Genomic DNA, 26,315 nt, shown 5'->3' on the forward strand with positions numbered 1-26,315 from the left:
GCTGGCGAGCCCCTGAGGATGATAACCACATCCTTACCCGTGACTGCCTCCCATGGGCAGAAACGTGCTCTATATCTGTGTAAGAGCTAGGATGATACTTTCCCAAGACATCCTCCAGCAGACTTGTGACCACATCTCATTGGCTGGAAGCAAGTGTCGGCAAGGGGAAGGCTCCCTCCCCCTCCCCCGATTATTGTGTCCAGCAGGATTTGCCTGAGCCACCTGTTGGGGCATGGATAGCGGAATGGAAGCAAAGCTTTGAACAGTCAGCCCACGGTGTCTATTGCAAGTAGTCTTTGATGGAACCAGGACATAAGCCTTGGCCATTTTAGCTCCTTGCCTGAAAGTAGGTAAAATTCCCTTTTACTCCTTACCCCTGCCTTCTTTCAAGAGACCAGCTCAGTCCCACACCCTGTATTGTTCTCCACCCCACACTCTGCACTCTTTCCCAAGTTTGAAAGCCCCTGAAAAGCCTGCGTGGAGAAACTCATCACTACTGCCCCTCAACCCTGCTTCTGGACCCTTGGTCCACCCTAAGATAAATAAAGCCCAGAAGCCAGACACACAGCAGTCTCATAGAATGGTAAATGCCATAAACATCACTCTGACCTCAGAATCAGCCTTTAAGGCATTCATATCTGGCTAAAAAGCCCATGAGAGTATCTCAGGCATGGAAAGCCAAGACACTGTGGCAAAAAAATGACCTAAAGGAAAGATCTCTATGAGTGAGATCCCAGTGGAAAGAAGGGGCCATCAAAGAAGGAGGTACCTTTCTCAGAAGGGAAGAGAGAACTTCCACTTTGATTATGGCCTTGTCTAAATAAGGTCAGAGTTTGTGGACTCAAGAGGCTTCCACTACCTTGGCAGCTGATGACAAGAACCTCGGGTGATCACTGAGGTCATTAATAAGAGTGTCAGTTGTTAAATCAACAACAGGAGTCAACTGTGCACTTGCTCCCCATGTAGGACCTCTGTCCTCAATGTGTTGTACTATGAGAATTAACAGTAAAACTAGTCTTCAAACAGTACTTTGTACTTTTTTGTGTCTGTGTGGGTGCAAACTGTTGAAATCTTTACTTAGTATAAAGTTGATCTTCTGTATATAAAGATGATTAAAAATGAATCTTAATGAACAATGGGATGGAAGAGGGAGTAGGAGGTGGGACGGTTTGCAGGTGGGAGGGTGGTTATGGGAGAGGAACTGCAATAAACCAAAAGTTGTACTTTCAAAATTTATATTTATTAAATAAAAGTTTTCTAAAATAAGTAAATAAATAAATACATGAATACATAAAAAATAAATAAATAAATAAGGCCCAGGCCGCTGAGGACTCTGCCCCCGCCACAGGTTTGGTCTGTGTGCACGCCATACAGCAGTTGGCCATGTCTGCGAATCTGTTTTTGCCATGAGTTCATATCCTTTTTCCTCCCTGTTCGGCATCCCTTTTCTTTACTGTCTTAGTTAAGTAACATTCAACCAAGAGCATTGAGTTTAGGGAGAGATCTTGGCTTGGTGTGCTAACTCAGTCAAGGCATGTGGTATGCAAGGCCAATTTGGAACAAGGATGAGTCCATCTGTGGTGTGGGTACAGGTGCACTCAAGCACAAGATGTGGGCATGGTGAGATAGTAAGAGACAGCAACGAAGAACACTCCGTTGACTTTAGTCCCATTGTTTCCAGCTGATTCCTTGTGGTTCTTTTCATCACCCAGTGGTCTGTCATTTGCTTTGATGGTCTGTTATGTGTTGCGCCTGTCTGAGAAATGCAGAAATCATGAAAGAATACCATGTGGCCAACAGTTCTCATACAAGCAAGACCTTATCAAAATCTGGAGAGTCCCAGGACATACAGTACCTTGCTTTTTCTTTCCTTCTTTTTGTGTCATTTCTTTGGCTGAAGTCTGAGTACTTCCAGACATCCCTGCAAACTAAAAAGGATGTATTCATGTTTCCTTAATGATCTAGAAACAGTAAGTTGGGTTCCTGTGCGAATGCCTGTGGTTATGATGAAAATCACTGCTAGGCCTTGGCACCAAGGAGGACGGGCCCTGGTGGTTAGGTAGCATTCCTTGAAGTTCTTCTGAAGGGGTCAGGATACAAGTAAGTGAGCCTTGATTCTGAGTATTAACACATTTCTTACAGTCGCTCTAAGCCAGGAGGATAAGAGTGTGGTGATGAACTGTGGAATACACAAAAAGAGCTCGTTATATCTCTGCCATCGTGATGAGTCCAAACAAAATAGCTGTGGAATTTCAGAAAGCACATTTAGAGCGAATGGCTCTTCTGACATGATGGCTTTCGAAGATGGGAAGCTCCTGTGAGGGCTCTGGCTGCCTTCCCTCAGCCATACCCCCAGGCTCCTCAACCCCTTTGTTCTCTCCAGTAACCACCGACACCCCACGGCTGCCCGCTGCTGCCGGCACTGGATGGTTTGGCTGCTCTCCCTTGGCTGTGTGGCCTGATAACCCCTTGGAGCCACCCTGACTGACCACGCTCTCTAGTCCCTGGCTCCTACCCTGAGCTGATGGTCCTGATGATTTGTACCCCTCCTCCCATCCAGGCTTTTTGCTGCCTCCGTCACTGCCTTCCTAATCCAAGCCGCCATCATGTGTCGCAGATTGTTTGCAAAGCCCTTCTTCCTGTTGGCTCTGGCCGCTGGAGCAATGGCTCCCCTCCAGCCCACAGAGCGCATGCTCTACAGCCAAGGAACTTTGAAAACTGCAAATCTCAACATGTGGTTTCTCTGCCTAAGAAAAACTTTAAAAGCAGCTTCCCCATTGCTCTCAAGATAAAATCCTGGATGTGGCCTGTGTGGACCAGGCCCTTCAGGGATTTGCAGCCTCTTCTTGTCTCCCAGAATCACCACTATGTGCTAACTGCATGGTGTACAGTCGACACTCATGAGTAGTTGTTGGGCTGATGTGGCTCGTCTCTTCACCACTTCTTGAACATCTGCTTCCTTGTTTCATCATTTTACCTTTGCAAATTCACTGACTTCCACCCAGGGTGGCCCCTCATCCGGCTCCCACTGCCAAAGGCTTCCTCATTCTTCTAACTGCAGCTCCAGTACCACTGCCTACAGCAGTCCTTCCTGCTGCTGGTGCCTGCTCCCTTTCCTGAGTGCCCCTAGCCTAGTGTGCATCTCATTCCACCTGGGGCACAGTTTGCCAGGTGTCTCTCTCACTCCTGCTCGATCACATGCTTCCAGTCTCCCTTGTCTTTATTGCTTTCATTTCTGTTTATTTATTTGAAAGGTAGTTACAGGGAGAGGTTGAGATCTTTCTTCCATCCACTGGTTCACTTCCCAAATGGCCACAAAGGCTAGGGCTGTGCCAGGCTGAAGTCAGGGTCCAGGAGCCCCATCCAGGTCTCCCCCATGGTGGCAGGGGCCCAAGCACTGCAGCCAGGCACAGGAGCACGGGAAGTGGATCAGGAGCCCAGCAGAGCAGTCTTGACTCCAGCTGGTGCTCTGACAGAGGATGCCTGCAGTGCCAGGACGCTGGTCCCCTGTTGTCTTTATTTCTTACCTAGAGGTTGCAAACAAAGCCTAAGCTCATAGAAGCCCACCTATGTGTTCTGCTTGGTTGTTCTGTCCTCAGATTTCTGTCTTAAAAAGTTAACTGGGTTTCCATCAATTTTTGAAGGGGTGATTTTGCTTGACAAAGTGAGATCCAATCCGTGCACTAACAATTGCTGGAGTTTAGTAGCAGCCACACCCTATCCTCCAGGAAGAGTGTTGCTTGGTTTGCAGAGTCTCTGACAGCCCCTTTTGTCTCCTGGGCCTGGCCAGCTTCTTCCATGCCTCCAGCTGCCTGGTTGTGGTGTAGGCCTTTGGATTTTCAACACTGGCCTTCCTGTGTGCCCATCCCAAAAGAGGAGGGCCGTATTTAGTGATCCCATAAATGAATAAGCAGAAACAGGCTGGGCCTCGCATGGCGCTTTTCTTTCTTCATCTGAGAGATTTATCGTTTCTGATAGACTGGAGGTCTCTGGAAGAAGCCCTAGATACGGCTTCCAGGCCTATTTATGTGCATGGGGTAGGGAAAAGAGTGTATTTTTTTAAGACTAAGAATGGGATTCTCAAAGGACCTTCTCCAGCTATTTTTGGCAGAGCCAAAGGAAAATCTATTTAAAGGGACACTGCAAAGAGGACAAGCACATATTTTAAAGCAAACAGGCCCCTGAGCACTTTAAATTAATGGAAGTGCAGAAGAGGAGATCAGAGCTCAAGCCTTCACCCCGCTGCCAGACTTTCACTCGCTTTCTACAAAAGAATGTCTCTGCTCTGTGGCTTTCCAGCCTTCAGGTTGGGGAGAGAGATGGCAGTGGAGTTGGAAATTTTGGCTTTAAGCACAAGTCAACAGATTTCTGAGTTCAAGGAATGTAGTCTGTGACATCACAGGTCCAGGCCCTGCGGCCCTTTCTGAAAGGGCCATGCCTGACTTCCAGCTGTGACTGCTCCTGCAGACTGGGGGCTCCTTTGATTTGGGGCCCTTGTTTGTTTGAGTTGCTCCCCTCTGTTTGGATGTCTTTTTTTTTTTTCAATGACTTTCCTGTTTTCTGATTCACCTCTTCCTTTTCGGAGCCCCTGGAGTTCCCTGTCAAGTTCCGGGAGGTGGGTGGGGGGCACACTGTCTTGGCTTGATTGTTTTGAGAGTCTCAGCAAACATTGTCCTGCCTCTGCTGCTTTTCTTGCCAACCCTTAGCAGGGCCTCTGTTCCTCCTGCTTTGGCCCAAGGAGCAGATTCAGTCCCTGGATCTCTCTGTGGGCTGATTGGCAGTCTTGGGCCTGGCCTCCTCTCTTGCTGCAGCCCCGTTGCCTGGCATGGCGAGCATTATCTGTGGTGCTCATTTGCACAATGACTGGGACTTAAATCTGGTTGGATGGCAGGCTTCTAAGTACTTGAAATTCATCTGCTGGGTCTGAAGTCACTGTGATTAAAAATGTTATGGAGCTGTGCTCTCTGATTTTGATCTCTCCCCGTAACCTTGGACATGAATTACTTTACTTCTCTGTGCCTGAGTTTTCTTATCAGGAAAAGGAGATGATAACAGTGGTATCAGAAACTTGTATTTACTTATTTAAAAATTATTTATTTATTTTTTTGGAAAGGCAGAGAGACAGAATCAGGGATCTTCCAGCCAGTGGTTCACTTTTCAAGTACCTACAGTTGCTGGAGCTGGACCAGGCTGAAGCCAGTACACTGTAGCCTTGTCTGGGTCTCTCATGTGAGTAGGAGGGGACTCAGGTACTTGCACCATCATCTCTTGCCTCCCAGGATGCATTTCAGCAGGAAGCTGGAGTTAGGAGTCGAGTTGAGACTTGAAGCCAGCACTTCAATATGGGTTGCATCCTGAGTTTTCTCTCTGTCTCTGTCTCTCTCTCTAAGATTTATATATTTATTTGACAACTAGATTTACAGAGAGGGAGAGGAAGATCTCCTATCTACTGGTTTATTCCCCCCAACAGACTGCAACAGCTTGGCACAGCCCAAACAGGAGCTAAGAGCTTCTTCTAGATCTCCCATGTGGGTGGCAGGGGCCCAAGCACTTGGGCCATCTCCTGCTGCTTTCCCAGGCACATCAGCAGGGAGATGGATCAAAAGTGGGGCAGCCAGGAAATGAACCAGCATCCTTCTGGAATGCTAGCATCATAGGCAGCAGCTTAGCCCGCTATACCATGGCATCAACCTCCCGTCTCCCTGCCACCAGCATCTTAACCACCACTCCCAACACTTGCCACAGAAACTTACATAAACATATTAAGGTCTTTAGCTTCTCCTGTTGGTATTGCAGCCACCACTGAGGGGACCAGTTGTATGTGACTGCCAGGTCAGTCCATCCAAGGGCAGCCTGCTAGCTTGTCTCCTCACTGATGTTCCATGTGCTTCATCCCTCCTGCCTCCCCCCCAGGGGAGGCATGACACAGAATGGCATTCACTCACATATAACCCAGAAGCAAGGGAGTGTGGAAACACTCTGAGGGCAGAACTTTTGACCACAGGGAGATGGACCCTGAGGATCCTAAGAAACTGTCCTTAGGCAGCTTCCTTGGAGAGGGTCCCAAGAGATGGAGCTAGTTTTGGTCCTTAAACCAAGTGCTCGGTAGCTTGTTCTTTTTTTTTTTTTTTTTTCCTTAAAGATGTATTTATTTATGTGAAAGGGCAGTTAGAGAGAAGGAAAGACAGAAGGAGAGAGAGAGAAAGAGAGAAATCTTCCATCCTCTGGTTCATTCCCCAAATGGCTGCAATGACTGGGACGTGGCCAGGCCAAGGCCAGGAACCAGAGGCTTCCTTTGGGTCTCCCAACTGGACAAGGGGTCCAAGGACTCGGGCCATTCTTTGATGCTTTCCAACGTGCCTTAGCAGGGAACTGGGTCAGAAGAGGAGCAGCCAGGAGTGGAACAGGCACCCTTAAGGTTGCTGGTACTTCAGGTCATGTCTTAACCTGCTGTGCCACAGTGCTGGCCCCTAACTTGTTCTTGTCCCACACCCCCTGTGAATCCTTTTGTAGAGTTGTGTAAGCCTGCATTTCCTCTTCTCTTCTTTCTGGACATCATAAAGTCAGAAAATACTAATGCTTCTCTTAGAGATGTTGAATGGATTAAATTAATTAACCCACTTGTGGCTTTTAGGACAGTGTTTAGCATATAGTATTCCCCCATGTGCAGGAGTTTTTGCAGTCTGAGACATCAGGGATGCAAGAAAGAGAATCTCGGAGCCGTGCCTCGAGGTAAGGGAGGCCGGGGGTGTTACTGAAATGATTAAACCAGAAAACGTTCTTCTGTCCTTCTCACTGCCTAGACAGAGCTTTCTTCACAGTTACGATATCAGCGAGCAGACCCTTAGGGTGAGAGGCCGTTAGTGGCACCCACGGGCCGTGTCCCCGTGGGAGGTTTCTGGGTGTGCTTGTGCTTATTTTTGCTTTGCTTTTGTTTTCTTGGCAGTTTGTGTGCATGGGGCCCAAAAGGCTAAACATCTCACTCTTCCTAGCGAACAGTGAGCCAGTCCGGGGCCAGCTGGGAGACAGAGCAGTTCGTATCTGGTTTCAGGTCCTACCTTACACCAAGCCTCGCACGTCCCTGTGAGTATTCAGGGCCCTTCGTGGTTCAAGTGCGCCGTGGAGCCCCCGCCCCCTGTCTGGTGTTGTAAGGCCGATGTCTGCTCAGATGTCACTGTTTAATAACTGCAGTTTAATAACTCTTAATTTCCTGGAGGGGGACGACACGTTCCATCATGTAGACTCAGCCTGCATGGCCTGGAAATTTCCACTCATCCTTGTGCTCTTTGAAATGCTTCCCTTTGTGGCAGAGTCTGGCCTCCTTCTGTCCTGCTCAGTTTCGCTGCCCTCAGATGCCATTCCCAGATTAAACATTACCATCCACTCTGGAGATGGTGCTGTTTTTCTCCCAGTTCGCCTGAGAGTGGAGACTTCCCTGGGATTGCCTTCTCTGAGTTGCTGGAATTTGCATTGACATCTCGGTGCTGACCGAGGGAGGGTGGTGCGTGTGCCACTTTGTCACGTTTGCAGTCTGACTCAAAATAGGGGCTTGAGAAGATGGCCAGGTGCTTTGAATTGTGCTGGGAGTCCTTTCTGCTCCCTCCCGGGACAGGAACGCTTTTCCACAAGCAGTTTAGCCTCCTGATGAAGCGCTTGCGGTCTGCTCATCTAAGTGTCAACCATCGCTTCTGGGTTCTGTTCCCTGTGTGGCAGAAGAGCCCACGGTGTCTGCTCTCGTTCATGGATTGCAGATCTTCCTGTGCACTGGGAGGTGCATGGGATTGGGTTCCAACACAATCACTGTTTTGTTAAAGTCAGGCTTTCTGTAAGAAAATGGGTACCTGAGGCTTAAGAGTTGAGGGGCGTGGGTTTTTGTTCTAGCAGTTAAGACATGGCTTGGGCCACCCACAACCCACACTGTAATGCTTTGGCTTGGGTCATGGTTGTGCTTCTGGTTACAGCTTCCTGCTAATGCACACCTGGCAAGGCAGAAGGTGATGGCTCAACTACTTGAGTCCCTTCCACCCACTTGGGTGACCCAGAATGAGTGCCAGGTTTCGGCATGGCCCAGCCCTGACTATTTCAAGCACTTAGAGAGTGAAACGGTGGAACAAAGATCTCTCTCTCTCTCTCTCTCTCTTTCTCTCTTGTTTCCTTCCCTCTCTCTCAAATGAATGATAATTTTTAGAAACATTTGATACATCAGTTCTTTGGTTGGAAGCAGCAGATGTTAACTGTAGCTGCTTTGGAAGGCTCTGGATCAATCTGGTACTGAAAGAGTTGAACCATCACGCCTTGCAGAGCCGTCTCAAAGGCCTTTAAGGAGCTGGCATCCACCTGCATTTCCCTGGCCCAATTCCCTCTTCGCAGATTGTGTTTCCTATTCCACTGAGAAGATAGATGCCGTCGGAAGAGAACCGCCGCAAGCTACTGTCACGTATCCACACCTGTGTCCGTGTTTGTCCCATCCCTGCTGTAGGACAGAGAAGGAGTCCAACTTGCACCTAAAGGCAATCTCTTCACTGGGGTCCTGGACCTGATGCATTCTCAGCCGCCTCCATTGGGGTGTGGCATCAGCAGTTGTCCCCTCTCTCTCTTCCGCATAATTAACCTTTCTGCTCTGTTGAATCTTTGCTGCCAGCACATAAACACATTGTAATTTCTGAAACCCTTGCGGATTGAGGTGCAGGGTGGGGTTGAACTACAAGGAGCTGTTCTCAGTGCCACAGCCCTTCCCAGGTATATCCCCTTTCCCGTGCCTTCTCAGTAGAACTTCTCAAGCAGTTGTCTCTGCTTTCTGTCCTCAAATCATCTCTTCCTGTTCACTCTCTCTTGAACCTGTGCAGGTTCAAGAAAACTTGAAAACTCCTGCCAGTGTTGCACATGACCTCATGTAGCTAAATCAGTTTCAGACTTCCCTTCCTCGGCTCTTAGCAAGGACTGAACGCAGCCTCACACTCTTTCTTCTTTTGAAATGCTTTCTTCACTTGGCTTTGAAAACATCGCACTGTCCTGCTTTCCCTCCGCCTCCCTGACTGTTCCTTCTCCGTCTGGTTCGCTGTGCAGCGCGACTCGGGCCTTCGGGGCTCAGCCTCGCCTCCCCCTCCTTGCACCCTCACCTTTGCCCGGTACAGTCTTCTTTGATTGCTTTCAGCTTGCACCTCGCAGCTCCTGTCCTGCCTCCCTGCCAGCTTTGCTTAATGTTTTCCATAACGCATGTCTCCACCTAACATACTATGTGTACAACTAATTTGTTTTTGTTGTTTTCTTCTCTCTGAAATACTGTAAGCCCCATGGGGTTGGAAATTTCTGTCTGCTCCACACCACTGGATACCTAACACCTAGGACAGTGCTTTGTATACACGAGGAAGCACTCAGCAAATATCTCTTGAATGAATGAATGAATGGAAGGGTGGGACGTGTCCAGGGACCTGAGGAGTAGCACTTTTGACACTTTACCTTTGCAGTGTCTCAGCCCTGACTCCCTGCAGGTTAGTGTGCCTAGCACAGTGGCTTGGGTAGTGCTAGTGCACTCACTTCTGTGACAGGACAGTGGGAGAGGGTCATCTGAGTGTAAAGAAACATTGGGGACTGTTACTCACAGAGTGCTGGGTGGTTGAACACCAGGCATTCACAGGAGTTGTCTCTGCTGAAATCTAATTATTTGCCTTAGGGAATCCCTATTCCATATTAGAAGGTTGAGGCTGGGAGATAAGTATTACCTCTGTGGTCTTCTTGTAAGTGCTTAGGTAATGCTATGATGCATCACTTTATGGGCGTTCTTAATACTAAATACGAAACAGCGAACATAGCATTCAGATAGTTCTCCACTGGCTGGTTACGCAGGTGTGTTCCCAGAAAGCTTGAACCTGTTTTTGCCTGAACTTGTACTTCACAGAAGCCTGGCCACCCTTCACCCTGTGTCTTCCAAAGTGCCCTGGGTCCAGCGTCATCTCCAGTGGTGTTTGATGGAGTAAAGGTGCTAGCTTAGCTCACCAACCCCCAAACTGGGCACAGTTAAACACATTTCCTCTGTCCCCAGGCACATGGGAGTAGCCCCTGTGAGAGGTGCCTCCCAGCCTTGCTGGCTGATCCCATTTCTCGTTCTCTGCACTGAAAGATAATCTTGCCATTTTGCTGCCTTGAGGATTACACTTCCCTTCCCAGCAGAACTGCCATTCATGTGGAGTGCTTGGCGTGCCACCCGCTTAGAAGCTCCAATCCCCTAGGTGATGAACCTGTCCTCAGCCCTGGCCTGCTGGGTATTGAAGTACAGAACCCTGGCAGAAGCAGAGCTTATTCCCCTCTTGTCCCGGCATTAGGAGGCTGTGACTGTTGACTTGACTAGATACATCCGCAATTGTTGCAGTCGTGGTTAGGTCTGACCTGTCTCAGTTGAAACTTAGGGCAGACCTTATGCAAATGTCTTCACGCTTTCTGCTCCTGGAGTAGGAGGAGTCCAAAAATGAATTCCTAATAACTGACTCTGTAGCACAGCCAGAAATGTGCCTCATTTTAAAATAAAGCCAAAAGAGTGAGTTCCAAAGTGAAGCACCCTTGGTAGCTAGAATTGGAAGCTGCTTGCCAGTCACTGTGACAGGATGCTGGGATTGTGGCCCTGTGCTCTTTGGGATGTGACAGGCATTGTAAGCTGTGCTGTCCTGCGTTACTGCTGATCCGGAGGATCTCTGATAAGCCGACTTGGACAGAGATGCACTGAGCAAGAGAAACAGGACCACTAAGCTGGCATCACTCGTGTCAACATGTGTTGGTTTATAGAGCACCTGCTGTGGACAGAGAACTGACTTAGTCAGGAGGCTAATTAGGTAAGAAAACATTGGCCCAGCAGAAGACAAGGGGTTCTCATTCTGCATTTTTACAGATGCATTTTATGTACAATCACAAGCTAGTTTACCAGGCCTTTGGCTTCTTAATTTACAAAGTGAGAAGGATTGTTTTGCGTTATTTTTAAAGTGCACACACACAGAATGCATTCAAGGAAAATTGTCTCGAAGGACAGTCACTGATCTCCCGACTTGGTTTTTCTTCTCTTGGCTTCCTTGTTTTTGAATTTTTATAAAACAACCATGTGTGCTATTTAAGAAGTTATCATTTTAATGGGAGGAGCAGGCTCTGACTCGGAGCCCCTCTTAACCTGCAAGACATCTATGATGCTATGCAGCAGCAGTGGCAAGCACACAGCAGGGTGTCAGTCCTCCGTTATTCTGAGACAGGATCTCTGTCTGCCTTGGCCTCCTGTCTTTTGTCTGCACCTCTGCTTCTTTAGCTTCTACCTGAGAGAGAACAGGGCAGGGAAAGAATACATTTTAGCACTGCCAGAAAGGATGGGGAAACCTTTTCACTTGGGAATATTGTTGCCTGTGGACTTTTTTCATCTTAACCAGTGGTACAAAAGAAGTAACAATTCCAATTCTCTTCTAATTTACTTAAGCATTAATTAAGTGTGAGCTTTCCAGCATGCAGAACTGATTTAAAATAAAACAAAAAATAGTCTAAGTACATTCGTTTGTTTGCTTCTCTGTGTCTTCTTTGTTTCTTGGTTCTCTGTGTCCTGTTTGCAGGAATTGTGAGGTTCACTGACTTCTTACCTATCACAGACTCTACTCTTATCCCTGCCTGGTCTACTGCAGGGGTCTGGTATCCCCAGCTTTTCCCATATACCTATCTCTCTGCCCACATCTGCTGGACCAGGGTTGGAACACCCTGTTGCCTGTTTTTGTATGACCGTCAAGCTAAGAATGATTGTTTATATCTTAGAATAATTGAACAAAATCAAAGGAAGCATTAATTCATGATACATGAAAAATACATGAAATTCAAATCTCAGTGTTCATAAAGTGTTATTGCAATAAGGCCACACTCCTTTATTTACATATTATCTGTGACAGCTTTCACACAACAGTGGCAGTTTAAGAAGCTGTAAAGAGAACTCATATGGACAGCGATGACTAGAGATTTTATTTTATAGTCCATTAGAGAAAACACCTGCCAATCACTCCTCCTTTTTTCTTTAGTATTCAGATGTGCTAACTCACTCAACAGCTCTATTGATCAAACACCTACAGCGTGCCATGCACACCGTGCTCAACACCGATGATCAGAGGTGAATGTGGAGACCCTCCCTATTAGGAGTGGGGAATATACAGTCCAGACAGAAGCAGAAGCATGTCGACAGGGTACCAAGATGTGAGTTAGATGTTCTGGGAACTCAGAGGTAGAGTCCGTCTTAGCTGTTTTAACAGTCAAGTTGTTCCATTCAAGTTGTTACCCAGAACAAGAGTTGTCGTGATTTTAACAAGTGTGTTTGTAATATTTGTATTGTATGTGAAAATCATTGCCATGTGACGGGGCATCATCTTACAGAACTATTTAAGTAAACAGTGTGTATACAATGATTGTGGTTTATCATCCATCATCAAAATACAGAATTTTCTTTTAAATGTCACCTTTGGCCATCCACTTATGAATAAGGGGGAACAGACTTTTAGGTTAAAATTAAAGTTTTCATTTGCTCTAGGCTTTTAAAAAAAAATGGTTTCTCGATACTTTTAATGAAGGCTTAATGGCCATTCTAGGAATGCTTGTTTTTTTTTTGTACAAAAAGATCACTAGGCCCTATTTAAGATCTTTTGAGTCCTAATGGGGTAGGGAAGATGGAAGGGATTTCTGTTTTTAATAAGCTCCCAAGTAATTTTTATCTACACTAAAGCCTGGAACGTACTACTAAGGACATTTTTCAAAATTAATTTATTTGAGAAGCAGAGACACAGAGCTCCCATTCACTGCTTCATTCCCCAGATTCATTCCCCAACAACAGCCAGGAAGTCAAAGCCCAGAGCTAGGAACTCAGTCCAGGTCTCCCCTGTAGGTAGCAGGAACCAAACTACTTGGTCCCAGGTCCACGTTAGCCAGAGCTGGAATCAGAAGCCGTAACTGGGAGTTGATCCCAGGTACTCTGATGTGGGATGTGGCATCCTCATTGCTAGGCAAATACCCACCTCTGTAGAGCTTTTCAGCGTTCTCCAAGACAATGTGCTGGAATCCTTCTGATTTCCCAAAAAATGCCGTTTCTCCCTTCTCTCTTTTCTATTTGGAAAAAACAAAACAAAACAAAACAAAACAAAACAGAGCAAGCTGTACAGAAAGTAACATGGAATGCACATTGAGTGTTCCTAATCCAAAGTCTGAAACTTTCTGAATGCTGGCATGATGACAGCACAGGTGGGAAATTCCACATCCGACCTCATATGTTGTGTCACAGTCGGACTAAACATATGCAGATACACTAAAACTCAAGTGCACTAAAAAAGACTGTATAAGATTACCTTCCGCCTATGTGCAAAAGGTGGCTGTGAAACATCAGCGAATTCTGTGCCTTGAGTCCCATCCGGGAAATAGCTTATTATGCATGGGCGAACGTTCCAGAATTCATATTTCTGGTTCAAGCACTTTGGATAAGGGATAGCCCACCTGTGTACGTATTTGTATGTTTTGTTATACCTAGTTATGTGACGGTTAACATTTGTCCTCTTTGTTCCTCCCTCCCCTTGATGCTAATGTTAATCCCCTTGCCTGCTTTCCTTTCCCCAGCAGGGGAAAGCATTAATGTGAATTTTAGTTTCAGTGTGAATTTTACTTTTAGTGTGAATTTTAGTTTTAGTGTAAATTTTGAACTATGTTTTGATAGTTTCAAATAGATTTTATTTTATGTCCAACTATCGACATCTGGTATTTGTGTATGTGTGTGGTAATCCCCACATATGGTATCAGGGTATACTATAATTTATCAGCTTATGTTTTTCACTCAGTGTTATCTTTGTGAGAAAAATGCTAACTTGTTGTTTTACATGCCTCATACATGTGCCATGCATTATTTATCCTTGGCCTTATTGAGAGACACTTGGAGTTGCTTCTTGGCTTTGCCATTATGAACAGTGCCACGGTGAATGTCCTTGCAAATCTCTTTCTGCAAATGTGCGAGTTTTGGCAAGACGTATACCTAGGAATGGAATTGCAAGGGTTTGCGTTGCTTCTGTTTTCCTGGGTATTGCCAGATTCTTCTCCCTGGTGACTAAATGAGTTTACATGCCTAACATACTTTTCATTTGGAGCAATCGCTAGATAAATATAGGCAGTTCTGATCATGCCCCAGTCAGGGCTCTGAGTTCTTTGAATGCATTAAAGATGTGGGAGTCAGTCATTACCATTTAACCTGAGCTGCAAAACACATCAGCAGGTTTGCAGGGATGCAAGGGCTGGAGTGCAGGTTAGTGGAATGTGTTCCAGGCCAAGAACTGGATCGACTTGGCTGCAGGCCTAGAATATCAGGGAAGAAAAAAGGACCAAGGAACCAAAGGAGTGAATCTCTTCACAGGGTTTTGGCTGGGCTACTGCTGACCTCCCCAGAGTGACAGGACACTGGAACACCCAAGCACCTGGCCCTCTCCTTGTTCTCAGTGGGACTCATGCCTCTGCTGTTTGTTCTCAAACATGGAGGCTCTTCAGCCTCTGCCTCAGCCTCCATCAAATAGCCTCAGCTCCTCAGGGGCCAGTCAGCAGCAGCACAACTCCCAGAGGGCTCCTGCAGATGGGCGGGGCTCCTTGCTTCACCAGGCCACCATGACTGTGGGGCGCTGCTGCTTGGGGCTTGCAGAGATAATGAGGCCCTGCTGGTGCCTTTGTGTGAGTCTCTTTCAAGGACAAGGAGAAGACGATCTTTCTGACTCTGGGTCTACATAGCCATGGGAACCTCTTGGGAGTGGAAGGTCATCAGCGTCCACGATTATGGGGTCTCTCAGTGATGAGAGATGGGGGCTTTCTGTTTTTTGGTGCCTGGTTCTTTCTTCTGGGCTGCAGACTGAGCAAGTCTCTCCTAATGTCCTTAAGCTCCTGATTCCCTCTCACCTCTGCTACCTGCCTGTAGGAGCCGGTTCATCTCTGTGTGCCCTCTTCTATGTTTTGCCACGACTGAACTGAATCCGTAAACTGCCATGTTTTCCACCTTCTGTGAATAGACAGAGAGAGGAAGGAAAGAAGGAAGCCAGCAAGCTCATGAATGGACAGAGCTAGAAAGTCCGAACAAAGATTTGCTTTCTGTGTTACTCAGCCGATAATGTTAGGGACCCTGTGAGAAGGTGAAGGCAGAGTTAAGTCAGGACACCGTGATGTGTTAGCCAGGCTGAGATCAGGGCAAAGCAAGGGAGGCTCTTGGGTTCAAACCTGAAGGCAGCAGTGTCCTGCAGCAGTCTGAGAGAGAGAAGCTCTTTGAATCTGGCTTCCTTGGGTATCTCTGTTGCCTCAGCGCAACCAACACCTGGCTGGGTCCAGATTCTCATTTCGAAGCTTTTTGTCAGTATCCAGAGCTGCATTCTTCCTCTGATCCCTCAGCGGTGGACAGAGACCCACAGTGTTAGAGAAGAGATGGGGTCAGCCTGTCTTTCCTTTGCCCTCTGAGACAACATTTGGAATTTTCCAGCAAGCAGTGGGAAAGAAGGCTTTCAGATAGAAAGTTTTGGTTTAGAGAGAACTTTGCAGGAATGTGCCTGCTGCTGCTTAGCATGGAGCATTGAACGTTGCCCGCCCCCCCCCTTAACATCAATAATTGGAGCTGGCTCTGTGTGTCACTGTAGCAAAATAGGAGCAGGTGGGTTTGATTGGCTTAGGAACTGGGAAAGCAGCTTCAGAGACTTCCTTAGCATCTGAGTGCTTGGAGTCCTTAGGTACGTTGTTGATGACTGCCTGGTGAAGCGGGTAGTTGTGGTGGAGCCGCTAAACTTGGTTAGCATTTTTGTACCAAGGAACCCATGTCCTGGTCACGCACATCGTCTCCTGCCTATGCTGTACAAATGTGGAGCTGAGTCGGGCAAGAACAGTCGCAGAAAGGATGCTGGGACAATGACTTTGTTATCTTACCGCAGGTTTCACTTTGGGTTTGCACCAGCGTGCTGAAGACCTTTCCCTGCCTCCTGAAACTTGCTCTCTGTTGGGAGTACAGGTTGAGCATCCCTAATCTGAAATATCTGAAAATCCAAAATGTGTTGAGTCTAACACTTGATACCACTCAGGGCATTTCCCCATCTGACCTCTTGTCATGCGTCACAGTCAAAATGCAGGTGCACTACAAATATGGTATAAAATTACTTTATATATAAGATGTGTGTGCAATGTGAATGAATTTCATGTTTTCCTGGAGTCCAATCCCAGTGCATCTCCTTACACGTATGCAACTCTTCCAAAATCCACAACACTTTTGGTCTCAAGCATTTAAGTTAAAGGATCCTCAACGTCACATCAGAGTGGCAAAGGTTGAAGGCATAAGAAAGCACACGAGATCTATGCGGGGACTTCATGGGGTTTGTGAAAAGTGGAATTGGAAGTGTACCAAGTTTATTTGGTACAAAAATGTTTGCAATTCACACATTCTTTTCATAATCTTATTTTCCATTAACTTTATACAGCTCCCTCTTACATGATAGGAGCAAACCCGCGTTTGATGCTGTAAGCCAATGGGGGAAGATTCTGCCCCTGACTGACTGTAAGGGAAGCTTGTCCTTCTCTGGGTACTCCTGATGTGCAGAGCTCCCAGCACTCCCCAGCTCCCCTGGATGTCTGTAAACACTTTGGCTTGCCAGCCTTCACTTTAATTTTTGCTGTCACGCCAAGTCTGGAGTTTGCACTTAGCATGGGAGAAAGGCACCTGGGGAGATCACCCAGAAAGCTTGGTTTGCTGTTGCAGAGTTAACCGTGCTGTGCAGCTAATTTGATTATCACATTTAACTAGAGACACCTGCAGGGTGTGCCTGACAGTATAGCTGGCCTGATATTGTCAGCCCATACAAACCCTACTCACTGTCAGAGTGGATTAAGTGAATCTGTTTTTTAAACACACATGCCCTTTTTGGTCTCTGAGCAAGCCCTCGAATCTTCTCTGTAGCTCCTTGGGGTAGAGCTAGGGAACACATAGGGTGTCTTTTGCCTTTGGACTCATTTCCCTATAGCCTCAGCGTACCCATTTGTGTAGAAATTGATACCGTGGGGAAGTGAGTTTATTTGGTGCAAGTTCTGTAGGTCTGGGGGTAATCTAGAGATGGGGGATGAGATGCAGAATTCTCTTGGTGCCCAAAACCTAGGCTCACACTGCCTTCCCTAGTCTTCGCTTTTAAAAGACGAGGCCAGCTGTCTCATAGCTCTGGGGCATCTGAGTGAGGAGGACCTAACATGGAACCTCTTTAGAGTGACCTAACCCTGGATAATGGGTGGGGGTGGGGCTCTGAATTATTCCAATACAAGTTCAGATGGCTTTCTTTGGCTTTCTGTTGCCTTTAAGATGGGTGTTTGCCTTATCTGTGTTGTACTGCTGTCCCAAGTACTGTTCTGGCATAGGAGTGTAGCAGTGACATGACAACATCTCTGCTTTCCTGGAGCTTAAACTGTAATTGAGGAGAGAGAGAGAGATTTACAGATATTCATTGAGAACCTACTCTGTGTTTATGACTTTGAATGTATTGCTAACTTTTTTTCCTCTCATGTCTTTAAGAACCAACCCCATTCTTAGGACGACCTCCTAAATGGAGAGGGAGAGTGCTGTGTGTCCTGCCAGACTCCCCTGTGAGAATTGAGCACAAGTGTACAATGGTAATTTAAAAAAAAAATTATATTGAGAGGCGGTGCTGTGGCATAGAGGGTAATGCCACTGCCTATGGCACCAGCATCCCATATGGGCGCCAGTTCGAGTCCTGGCTGCTCCACTTCCAATCCAGCTCTTTGCTGTGGCCTGGGAAAGCAGTAGAAGATGGCCCCAGTTCTTGGACCCTGCACCCATGAGAGAAACCAGCAAGGAACTCCTGACTCCTGGCTTCATATCAGCTCAGCTCCAGCCATTGCGGCCATTTGGGGAGCAAACCAGCCAATGGAAGATTTCTTTGTCTCCCTCTTGCTCTGCCTCTCTGTAACTCTGACTTTCAAATGAATAAATCTTTTATAGTCATATATATTGAGGGGGAGAGAGAGAGAGAGAGAGGGAGGGAGGGAGAGAGACTAGGAACAGGTGTTTGGCACGGTGGTTAAGATGCTGCTTGGGTCACCTACATTGCATGTTGTAGTACCTGGGTTCAAATCCTGGCTTCACTCCCAGTTCAAGCTTCCTGCTAAGGAGCGCCTTGGGAGGCAGCAGGTGATGTCTCAAATACTTGGGTCCCTGCCAGACGTGGGAAACCTGGATTGACTTCCAGGCTCTTAGCTTCAGTCTGGCTCACCACTAGATTTGAGGAGTGAACCTGCAGATGGATGATACCTCTCTCTCTGTATCTCAAATAAATCACACTTTAAAATATATGGAGAGATGCCAAATATATTACAAAAGATCATTTCAGGAAGTGTTCATTGCTCTTAGGACAGGGTAAAGAGTTAGAATGTTGAGGTTGAGCAAAAGCTTTGTTCAATCAAGTGTTCATGGAAGCCCTCTATGAGGAGGTAACATTTAAGGCACCACCTAAATAAAGGGAGAGAGCAAAGCCACATAATGAGTTAAAACAATATTCTTCCAGGCAGAGGCAACAATTAAATGCAGGGTCCCCAAGCAAGGAGCCAGCTTGGTACGGAGACTTAGTTGGCTCATTTGTGATTCCATGAGAAGGTTGATACAGTGCAAGCTGAGTTTAGACAGATAAGCAGGGCCCAGGCCAGATGGGATTTTGGGAGCAAAGGAAGAAATTTAAATTCCATTCTAATTGTAATGGGAAGACACTGGGGCGCTGGCAGGGGATGGTGGATTTAACATGATCTATTATTGTTTTTTTCCCCAAAGGTACTTGGTTGCTCCCTGGAGAATGAGTAGAAAGGGGGTGAGAGTAGAGTTGTGGAGACCAGCAGGGAGGGAGGCTATTGAAGTAATCGACATGGGAGACCTTGGGGCTGGGCTAGGGTGGGAGTGGTGGGAGTGCTGAGAAGTGGTCAGATTTGGGGTATGTTTTTGCAGACAGGGCCGAAAGGACAAACTTATGGGCTGGATGCTGTGAATGGGAGGAATCAAGAGTGGCTCCTGGGTTTTTGGCAAAGGAGGCGAGGTCTTGTCTTGTTTGACTGATGTGCTGTGGGGGCTGAGGATTGAGGTGGAATTGACCAGAATTCTGTTGAGAGCTCTGAGCATGTAGATGGTTTTTCGTTCAAGTATCAACCATAGGGCTGCTGGGGTCACCAAGGTTAGGACCGTGGGAAGAGGAGGAGTGAGGAGTGGTCCCATGATGGAGTCCTGTCCTGGGCATCACAATCTTGAGGTCTGGGGACAGGAGGACAGAGATTGGAATGAGCAGCCCACACTCAGGCAGAAGCTCACCGGTCTCACTTAGAGAATAAATCAAAACTGAACTCTGGAAGCCTGAACTTGTGCTGTTTGGAGGACAGATTTCTGGTTTATTTAGGTGATAACTCATGTTTTCTCTGGATGTATTTGGGAATGACAAACTTAGCACTGACGCCCAGTCTAACCCGATATATTTTGCCTCCTTTTCTCCCCTTGTTTTACCGTGGTGTTCTTACGACATGGGAGATCAGGTCTTAGCTACTCTGTTTTCCCCTCATTATTGGCTGGCTGTATTGCAGGTACACCTGAGCTGAGAAGAGTTGCCCCCTGTTCTCCCCTTCACTCAGATTCAGCAGATCTTTATCCCATCTCATATCTCAGAATTCATCACTCTGATAAGAAGGCCTTGAGATATTTGATTTGCAGAGAACCAGTTCCATGTCATTACATATGATAAAATTAAGATGATTTTTACAGCCAACTATGTTTTTCAAGTTAAGATCAGACCGTTTAGCTCTTTCTGTGTCACTTTGTTGAATGTCTTCAGGCTCTATCCAGCTGTTCTGTGTGATTGACTTTTACGTCATACCCGGGCCATCCCGATGTATCCAAAGTGCATCACTGTGATGGGGGTGGGAACTTGGCAGTCTGGGAAAGACTCTGCTTCTAATGACCTGGCTGGAGCAGATACATCAATTTTCAAGGAGATTTTTGAATCATAAGCATGGTCACAATATTCCCCATCATGATAACTTAATCCTTTAAAATTTTTTTTAAGTAAAGCTTTTTATCTTATGCCTTTAAAACAGAAAAAGAAAGGGAAATGAGAACAAGACAGATTTTGATTTTTGTTTTTGTTTTTTTTTTTAAAGATTTTTATTTATTTATTTGAGAGGTAGAGTTACAGACAGAGAGAGAGAGAAAAACGGAGAGAAAGGTCTTCCATTGCCTGGTTCACTCCCCAGATGGCTGCAACGGCTGGAGCTGGGCCATTCTGAAGCCAGGAGCCAGGAGCTTCCTCTGAGTCCCCAACATGGGTGCAGGGGCCCAAAGACTTGGGCCATCTTCCAGTGCTTTCCCAGGCCATAGCAGAGAGCTGCATCAGAAGAGGAGCAACCAGGACTAGAACCGGCGCTATATGGGATGCTGGCACCACAGCTGGAGGACTAACCTGTGCCACGGCACCAGCCCCACAGATTTGGCTGTCTTTGCCCAGCCATGGGGGCTCTGGGTATGCATCCACCTTTGCTGATTGATTGGCCATGAAATGTGTGGACAGCAGCCCCTCCTGTGGGAGGTATGGAGTGCTCATGGGAAGGTTGGCATCAGAGCAGACAAGGGTTACAGCAGGTTTGGGGGGGCCTGCCCTAGTTAGTTCACTTTGCCTTCCACAGCATGGCGTACAAAGGCACACTGTCATCTGCACACTGCTTCCTCTCCAGCCTCGCCTTCCTCCACTCCACTCCCAAGACTTGCCGCCCTGGGAGTAGCCAGGTGCTTGTGGTGCCTACAGAGACCCCTGTCTCCTTTTGCATGTGCAAGAACTCCGTCAGAGATGCTCTCTGCTCCAGGAGGATTTACTTTCCCCCACCCGACCCCGTACGTTACGCAGCCTGTGGTTGTAGCCTCTGCAACACTGGATTCACTTGCTCCTCCTCTCTGTTACAGAACAAGCTTCCTGGTGACAGGCCCATTGTCTGTCATCTCGTTTGTCCCACTCATTCAGGCCTGCTGTAGGTGCTTCACAGAATACCCTCTCGGGGGAGACCGTGGAGGAGGTGTTCCACACTCATGCATACACACGTCAGAGGTGTTCCACACTCATGCATACACACGTCAGAGGTGTTCCACACTCATGCATACACACGTCACTACAAGCTCAGGCAGAGGCCAGGCTGCCTGGTGGGGGATGGGGTTGTGGAGGAGGTGGTAATCTGAAGGGTTAGTAGAGATTAATTGGGTAAAGAAGGGGGCTGATAAGAGGAGGATTCTGGATGAAAGTTAGCAACGTGGTTGGAGTACCTGGAGGAAGAAGCTAAAGTCGAGATGAGCTTTAGAGAGCTAGGCAGAGGTGATGATATAACCGCATATAACCAGTGCTTTTTACGTGAAGGAGTTAGTCTGAGTTCTGTAACTAGACAGGCGGCACTGCAAGTTGGGTCCTGTTTGGGCTGCTTCGTCTTGGGCTTTGAGGTTGGTGGCAGCAGATGCAGGGTGCTGCAGAGCATGTGTTCAGCTCAACCAAGTGTTTATCCCTGTTGGTTGGATTTGAGCAGGTGCCAAAAATGAGCTGAGCATTCCTAGCCCTGAAGTGGCTTCTGGGTGCCGGAAAGGAAGCTGTCCCTCTTAGCCAAAGTGCCTTGGATGTCAACCCTGTTGGAAACTATCTTAGTTGGTCAGATTGTCTTACTAAAAAAAACTTGAATAATATTAAGTAATTTTGGCTACATTTATCCTTATTATATAAGGATACTTTTTTTTAATGATTGATTTTATTTATCGCTCCCTAGATGGCCACAGTGGCTAGGGCTGAGGCAGGTTGAAACCAGGAGCCTTGGAACTCCATTTAGCGGGGCCCAACAACTTGGGCCATCTTCTGCTGCTGTCCTAGGTTCATTAGCAGGGAGCTGGATCACCGATCAAGTGGCTGGGACTTGAATCATTGCTCTGATAAGGAATGCTGACATCGCAGGTGACAGGTTAACCCGCTGTGCCTTGCTGCAGGTCACTATGCAAGGCAACTTTTTAATCTTCTAAGGCTGATAGTTTGCTTTTCACAAAGAAATATTGTTTTCTTCCTAGTCTTTGATTGTCGGAACTGCCCATTTGGGGTTCGATATGGTAGAGCTATGTGGATCCTGTGACCTGTAAAATAAAAAACCAACAAGTTGATCATGTCTTTATTGGAAGAATGTTTTTCTCCCTGGAGAAACTGGAAAAACAATTGTAAAGTTAGACAAACCACTGAGAGAATTAGAAATCTTCCAGCCCCTGTGGCATTTCTAAAATGACAAATCCATTTTCAGTTATTTCTGTGGAATTTTGACTTGGGGGAAACATGTTTGGGGCTCCCTCTTTATTTTTAGTGTATCATACAAGCATACCTGGCTCCCTGAAGTGATGAGAAAGTAAGAAATTATCTCAAAGAGCTTTAAATCCTAACCTTGGTCTGCACCTCGGAGATTTTCATTTTCAGAGTCAAATGCTTGCTGTGGTTGGGTTTATTTGCAAGAAACCGATCCCATTTTCTTTGTGGTAATCAGGATGTTTCCTGCCCTTATTGCTTCTGGGATGCATCGAGTACAAATTCTCCCACTGAGTCTGCATCAGGCTTCTCCCCTCTCACCGCTGGTCTTATTATGAGCCCAGAATTCCTTTTTGTCACTAGAGGGGACTGCTGGGCATGGCAAGTTCTTTCCATGTTCAGACATCCAGGAGGTCCTCAAGCCACCTCAAAGATTCACATCTCTCTCTCCCTCTCCCTCTCCTTCTTTCTTTCTCTGTTTCCACCTCCCCACACCACCACCATTTTATTGCTATTGTCTGGTAGAGTTCCCACAATGCAGTCTGCTGAGTTTTACAGACTTGCTGGGTCATGTCCACTGCGAGTCCCACGCATGAAAGCGTTCACCAAGGTCCCTGGCGTTGTGGCTGATGCTTGCTGTTAGGGGTCTTAAGCTCTGTGCAGAGTCCTGAGGGCAGTCACTACCTCTTTAGGCCTCAGACCACTCTGGTCATGAGGGGCATCTGGGGCCATCAAGACATGCATATGATTCCTTAGGCGCATTCAGATTAAGGTGTTGCAGGCCTGCCACGATGTTGCACGCTGTGGGGAGCCAGAGCTGTTGCAGCCTGTGCTGTGAGAAGGTGGTTCTTTCTCTGGAATTACAGGAATCTGCCCTTCAGCAACTATCAAGGGCTGAGCACCTCACTGTTGTGTTGGTTTGGAAAGCCAGTTAGTGCCAGATGGGTGTGCTGGTAGAGTTCCGACTGTAGTCCCTCCCAAAGTTGGTTTGTTCACGACTACTTGTGGAATACGCCAGACCCTAACATCTCTGCCATGAGGCTCCCCATCCCCGCTGCCTTCCAGGCATTGTGGTCTTCATGGAGTTCTTCAGACATGACATTCATCTCTTACCTTTGCCAGAATACTGTTCCTTGGGCACATTAATGTCTACCCATGTTGACCACCACAAGCCACCTGGGAAATTTAGTAAAATACAGTTCTTTCTCTGGTAGGTGTGACAAGGGCCTGAGATCTGCCATTTCCAGAAAGATCCCAAGTGGAACCTATGCCACTGATCCTTCGGGAACCCCACCCTGGCCATCAGTGGAACCAGAGGCTGCTGTTCTATGTGCTTCTGCCGTTGTCCACCTTTCTCTCAGAGAGCATGGTTCACTAGTGTGTGTTTTCTTTTTTTTGTGTCATTTTCTGGGTAATCTTATCTTTTCCACTGAACCATAAGCCCTGTGAGTACAGAGCCCACCTGTGATCACAGTCCAACAGGGAGAGTTGTGTTATACAAGGAAACTTCACAGAGTGCATGTACAATGGCGTTAAAAGATGAGTTTATGTTGGCACAACAGTTTTTGAAATCCATACACACAAGAAATCTTCAAAGAGTTCATAGACATTGTGTGTGATGTGGGAAGCAGCCCACACAGCAGACTCATAGAATGACAATTGCTTTAAGTAACACTCTGAATCTGAATGAGCCCTTAAGGCTTCCTGGTCTTGCCGAAAGGCCTGTGAAAGCATTTCAGGCATGGAAAGCCAAGACACTGTGGCAAAAAAATGTTCTACCAGAAGGATCTCTGTGAGTGAGACCCCAGTGGAAAGAAGTGGCCATCAAAGAATGATGTACTTTTCTCTAAAGGGAGAAGAGAACTTCTACTTTGCTTATGGCCTTGTCCATATACTGATGGAGTTTGGGGACCCAAAAGGCTTCCATAGCCTAGGCAGCTCATGTCAAGAGCCTTGGGTGGTCACTCATGTGATACATAAGAGTGTTAATTGTTAAATTAACAACAATAGTCACTGTGCACTAAATCCCCATGCAGAACCTCTGTCCTCAATGAGTTGTATTATGGGAGTTAACTGTGATACTTGTTCGCAAACAGTTGTGTGTGTGTGTGTGCAAATTGTGCAAATTGTGGAAATCTTTACTTAGTATGGAGTTGATCTTCTGTGTACAAAGTTACTTGAGAATGAATCTTAATGGAGAATGGTACTGGGAAGGTGGGAGAGAAGAAGAGGAGGGGGTAGGAGAGCAGGTATGATGGGAAGAATCACTATATTTCTGAAGTTGTTCATATGAAATTTGTATTCCTTGAAAAATTAATTAAAAAAAGAAATTGTGTATGATTAAAAAAAAACCTGTGCATCAGTGATTTTCACATAGAAATACTGTTTTCATCCTAGTCTTTGTCCGAGCTGCCCATTTGGGGTTCTATATGGTGGTAACTCTGTAGCTCCTGTGACCTGTAAAAGACTACAGTCTTTGCTGGAAGAATGCTTTTATCCTTGGAGAAATTGGAAAAACAGTTGGAAAAAACCACGAGGATATGTTGGGGCATGCCAGGCTGGGCTACTGCTTGGGTTGCCTGAATCTCATGTGGGAGTGCTGGTTTACATACCAGTTACTCCCCTTCTGGGTTGACTCCCTACTGATAGGCCTGGAAGGCAACGGAAGATGACTTAAGCACTTGAGCCCTTGCCACCCTCTCTCATGAGTTGGAGTCCTGGCTCCTGGCTTCAGCTTGGCTTAGCCCTGGTTGTGGAGTGAACTGACAGATAGTAGATCTTGTAGTCTGTGTTTCTCTCTTTCCCTCAGTCTGCCTTTAAAATAAATAAATAAGTGAACTTTAAAAAAGAACTTTACATGAACTTTAAAATTTTTTGTACCAAAATAAACTTATCTTTTAATTAGATTTTTCCATGATTTTTTAAAAAAATTTTATTTAAGTTATATAAGTTTCATGTCTTTGATATATACAGATTAAGGAGCATAGTGATACTTCCATCTCAACCTGCTCTCCCTCCCTCCCTCCATGTAGTCCCCATGTATATGGTAGGATGACAGACAGAGGAAACTCCTATCCACTGGTTTACTCTCTAAATGCCTGTAGCAGCAGGGCTGGACTAGAACAAAATCAGGAGCCAGAATCCAATCCAAGTCTCTCATGTGAGAGGAAGGAACCCAAGTACTTGAGCTGTAACCTGCTGCCTCTCAGGAAACTTGAGTTGGGGGCGGAGCTAGGGCTTGAACCCAATAACTCTAATATAGGATGTAGGTGTCCCAAAAAGTGCATGAACTGCTATGCCAAATGCCTGCCCCTTAAATTCCATTTAAACTCTTCTTGTTTAAAATATTCTTTCTATATTTAAACAAAAGTCTTACTGTTAGGGTTCACAGGGTATAGCCTTTTTTGACTGTTACTTTGGATAGCCTAACTATTGTGATACTTTTTATTTAAATCAGTTTATTCCAAGCATACAATTTCTAATCTATCATTTTAGCAATATCCTAAGATGATTTTTTATTAATTTTTTTTCAGTTATATTGCTCCTAATAATGAGTTCAAGTTTGACTTAATAACCAGTTTATAGGACTATTCAATAGGATGTTGAGATGAACAGCAGGTTCAATATGAAATATGAAATTTATTTATTTATCCTCAAAAGATAGTGTAATTTTAATCACCATTAGCCTGATCATTTCATCTAGGAAAGGAAAGAATAACTCTTTGTATTTTATCACCAGTGGGTGGACGTGACAGAAAAACAGTAGTCACTCCCATATATTTGAAGAGAAAAGATCGTGAGGACCGGATTTGAATCAGTATAAAGACATTAATACATCTCCTTAAACTTGGTAGATGCTCAATAAATAGGGTTAATTAAATTAAATTTAAAAGTCTGATTTTCAAAACTTTTTTTAAATGTGACTTTGAAAAAGTATAGAATGTTAAAAATATAGGAGACTACTAATAG

General features: G+C 46.1%; 1 protein-coding gene and 1 non-coding gene across 16 annotated transcripts in view; one reads left to right on the top strand and one right to left on the bottom strand.

Annotated features, from left to right (window-relative positions):
- ARHGAP26 (Rho GTPase activating protein 26) overlaps positions 1–26,315 on the top strand; it is a 448,382-nt gene that overhangs the window by 285,702 nt on the left and 136,365 nt on the right. Inside the window, exon 18 of one of the 15 annotated variants that reach the window (XR_016236253.1) lies at positions 6,947–7,083. The exons of the other annotated variants lie outside the window; for them this stretch is intronic. The gene's annotated coding sequence lies outside the window, so the exon portion shown is untranslated. The remainder of the gene's footprint in view (positions 1–6,946; positions 7,084–26,315) is intronic. 15 annotated transcript variants of the gene reach the window in all.
- LOC149126089 (small Cajal body-specific RNA 11) lies at positions 17,536–17,674 on the bottom strand. Its single transcript, XR_016236676.1, has one exon.

The sequence above is a fragment of the Oryctolagus cuniculus genome, chromosome 6 (assembly GCF_051225735.1).
Source record: "Oryctolagus cuniculus isolate XC-2025 breed Fujian yellow rabbit chromosome 6, ASM5122573v1, whole genome shotgun sequence".
In the NCBI taxonomy this organism is placed as follows: domain Eukaryota; kingdom Metazoa; phylum Chordata; class Mammalia; order Lagomorpha; family Leporidae; genus Oryctolagus; species Oryctolagus cuniculus.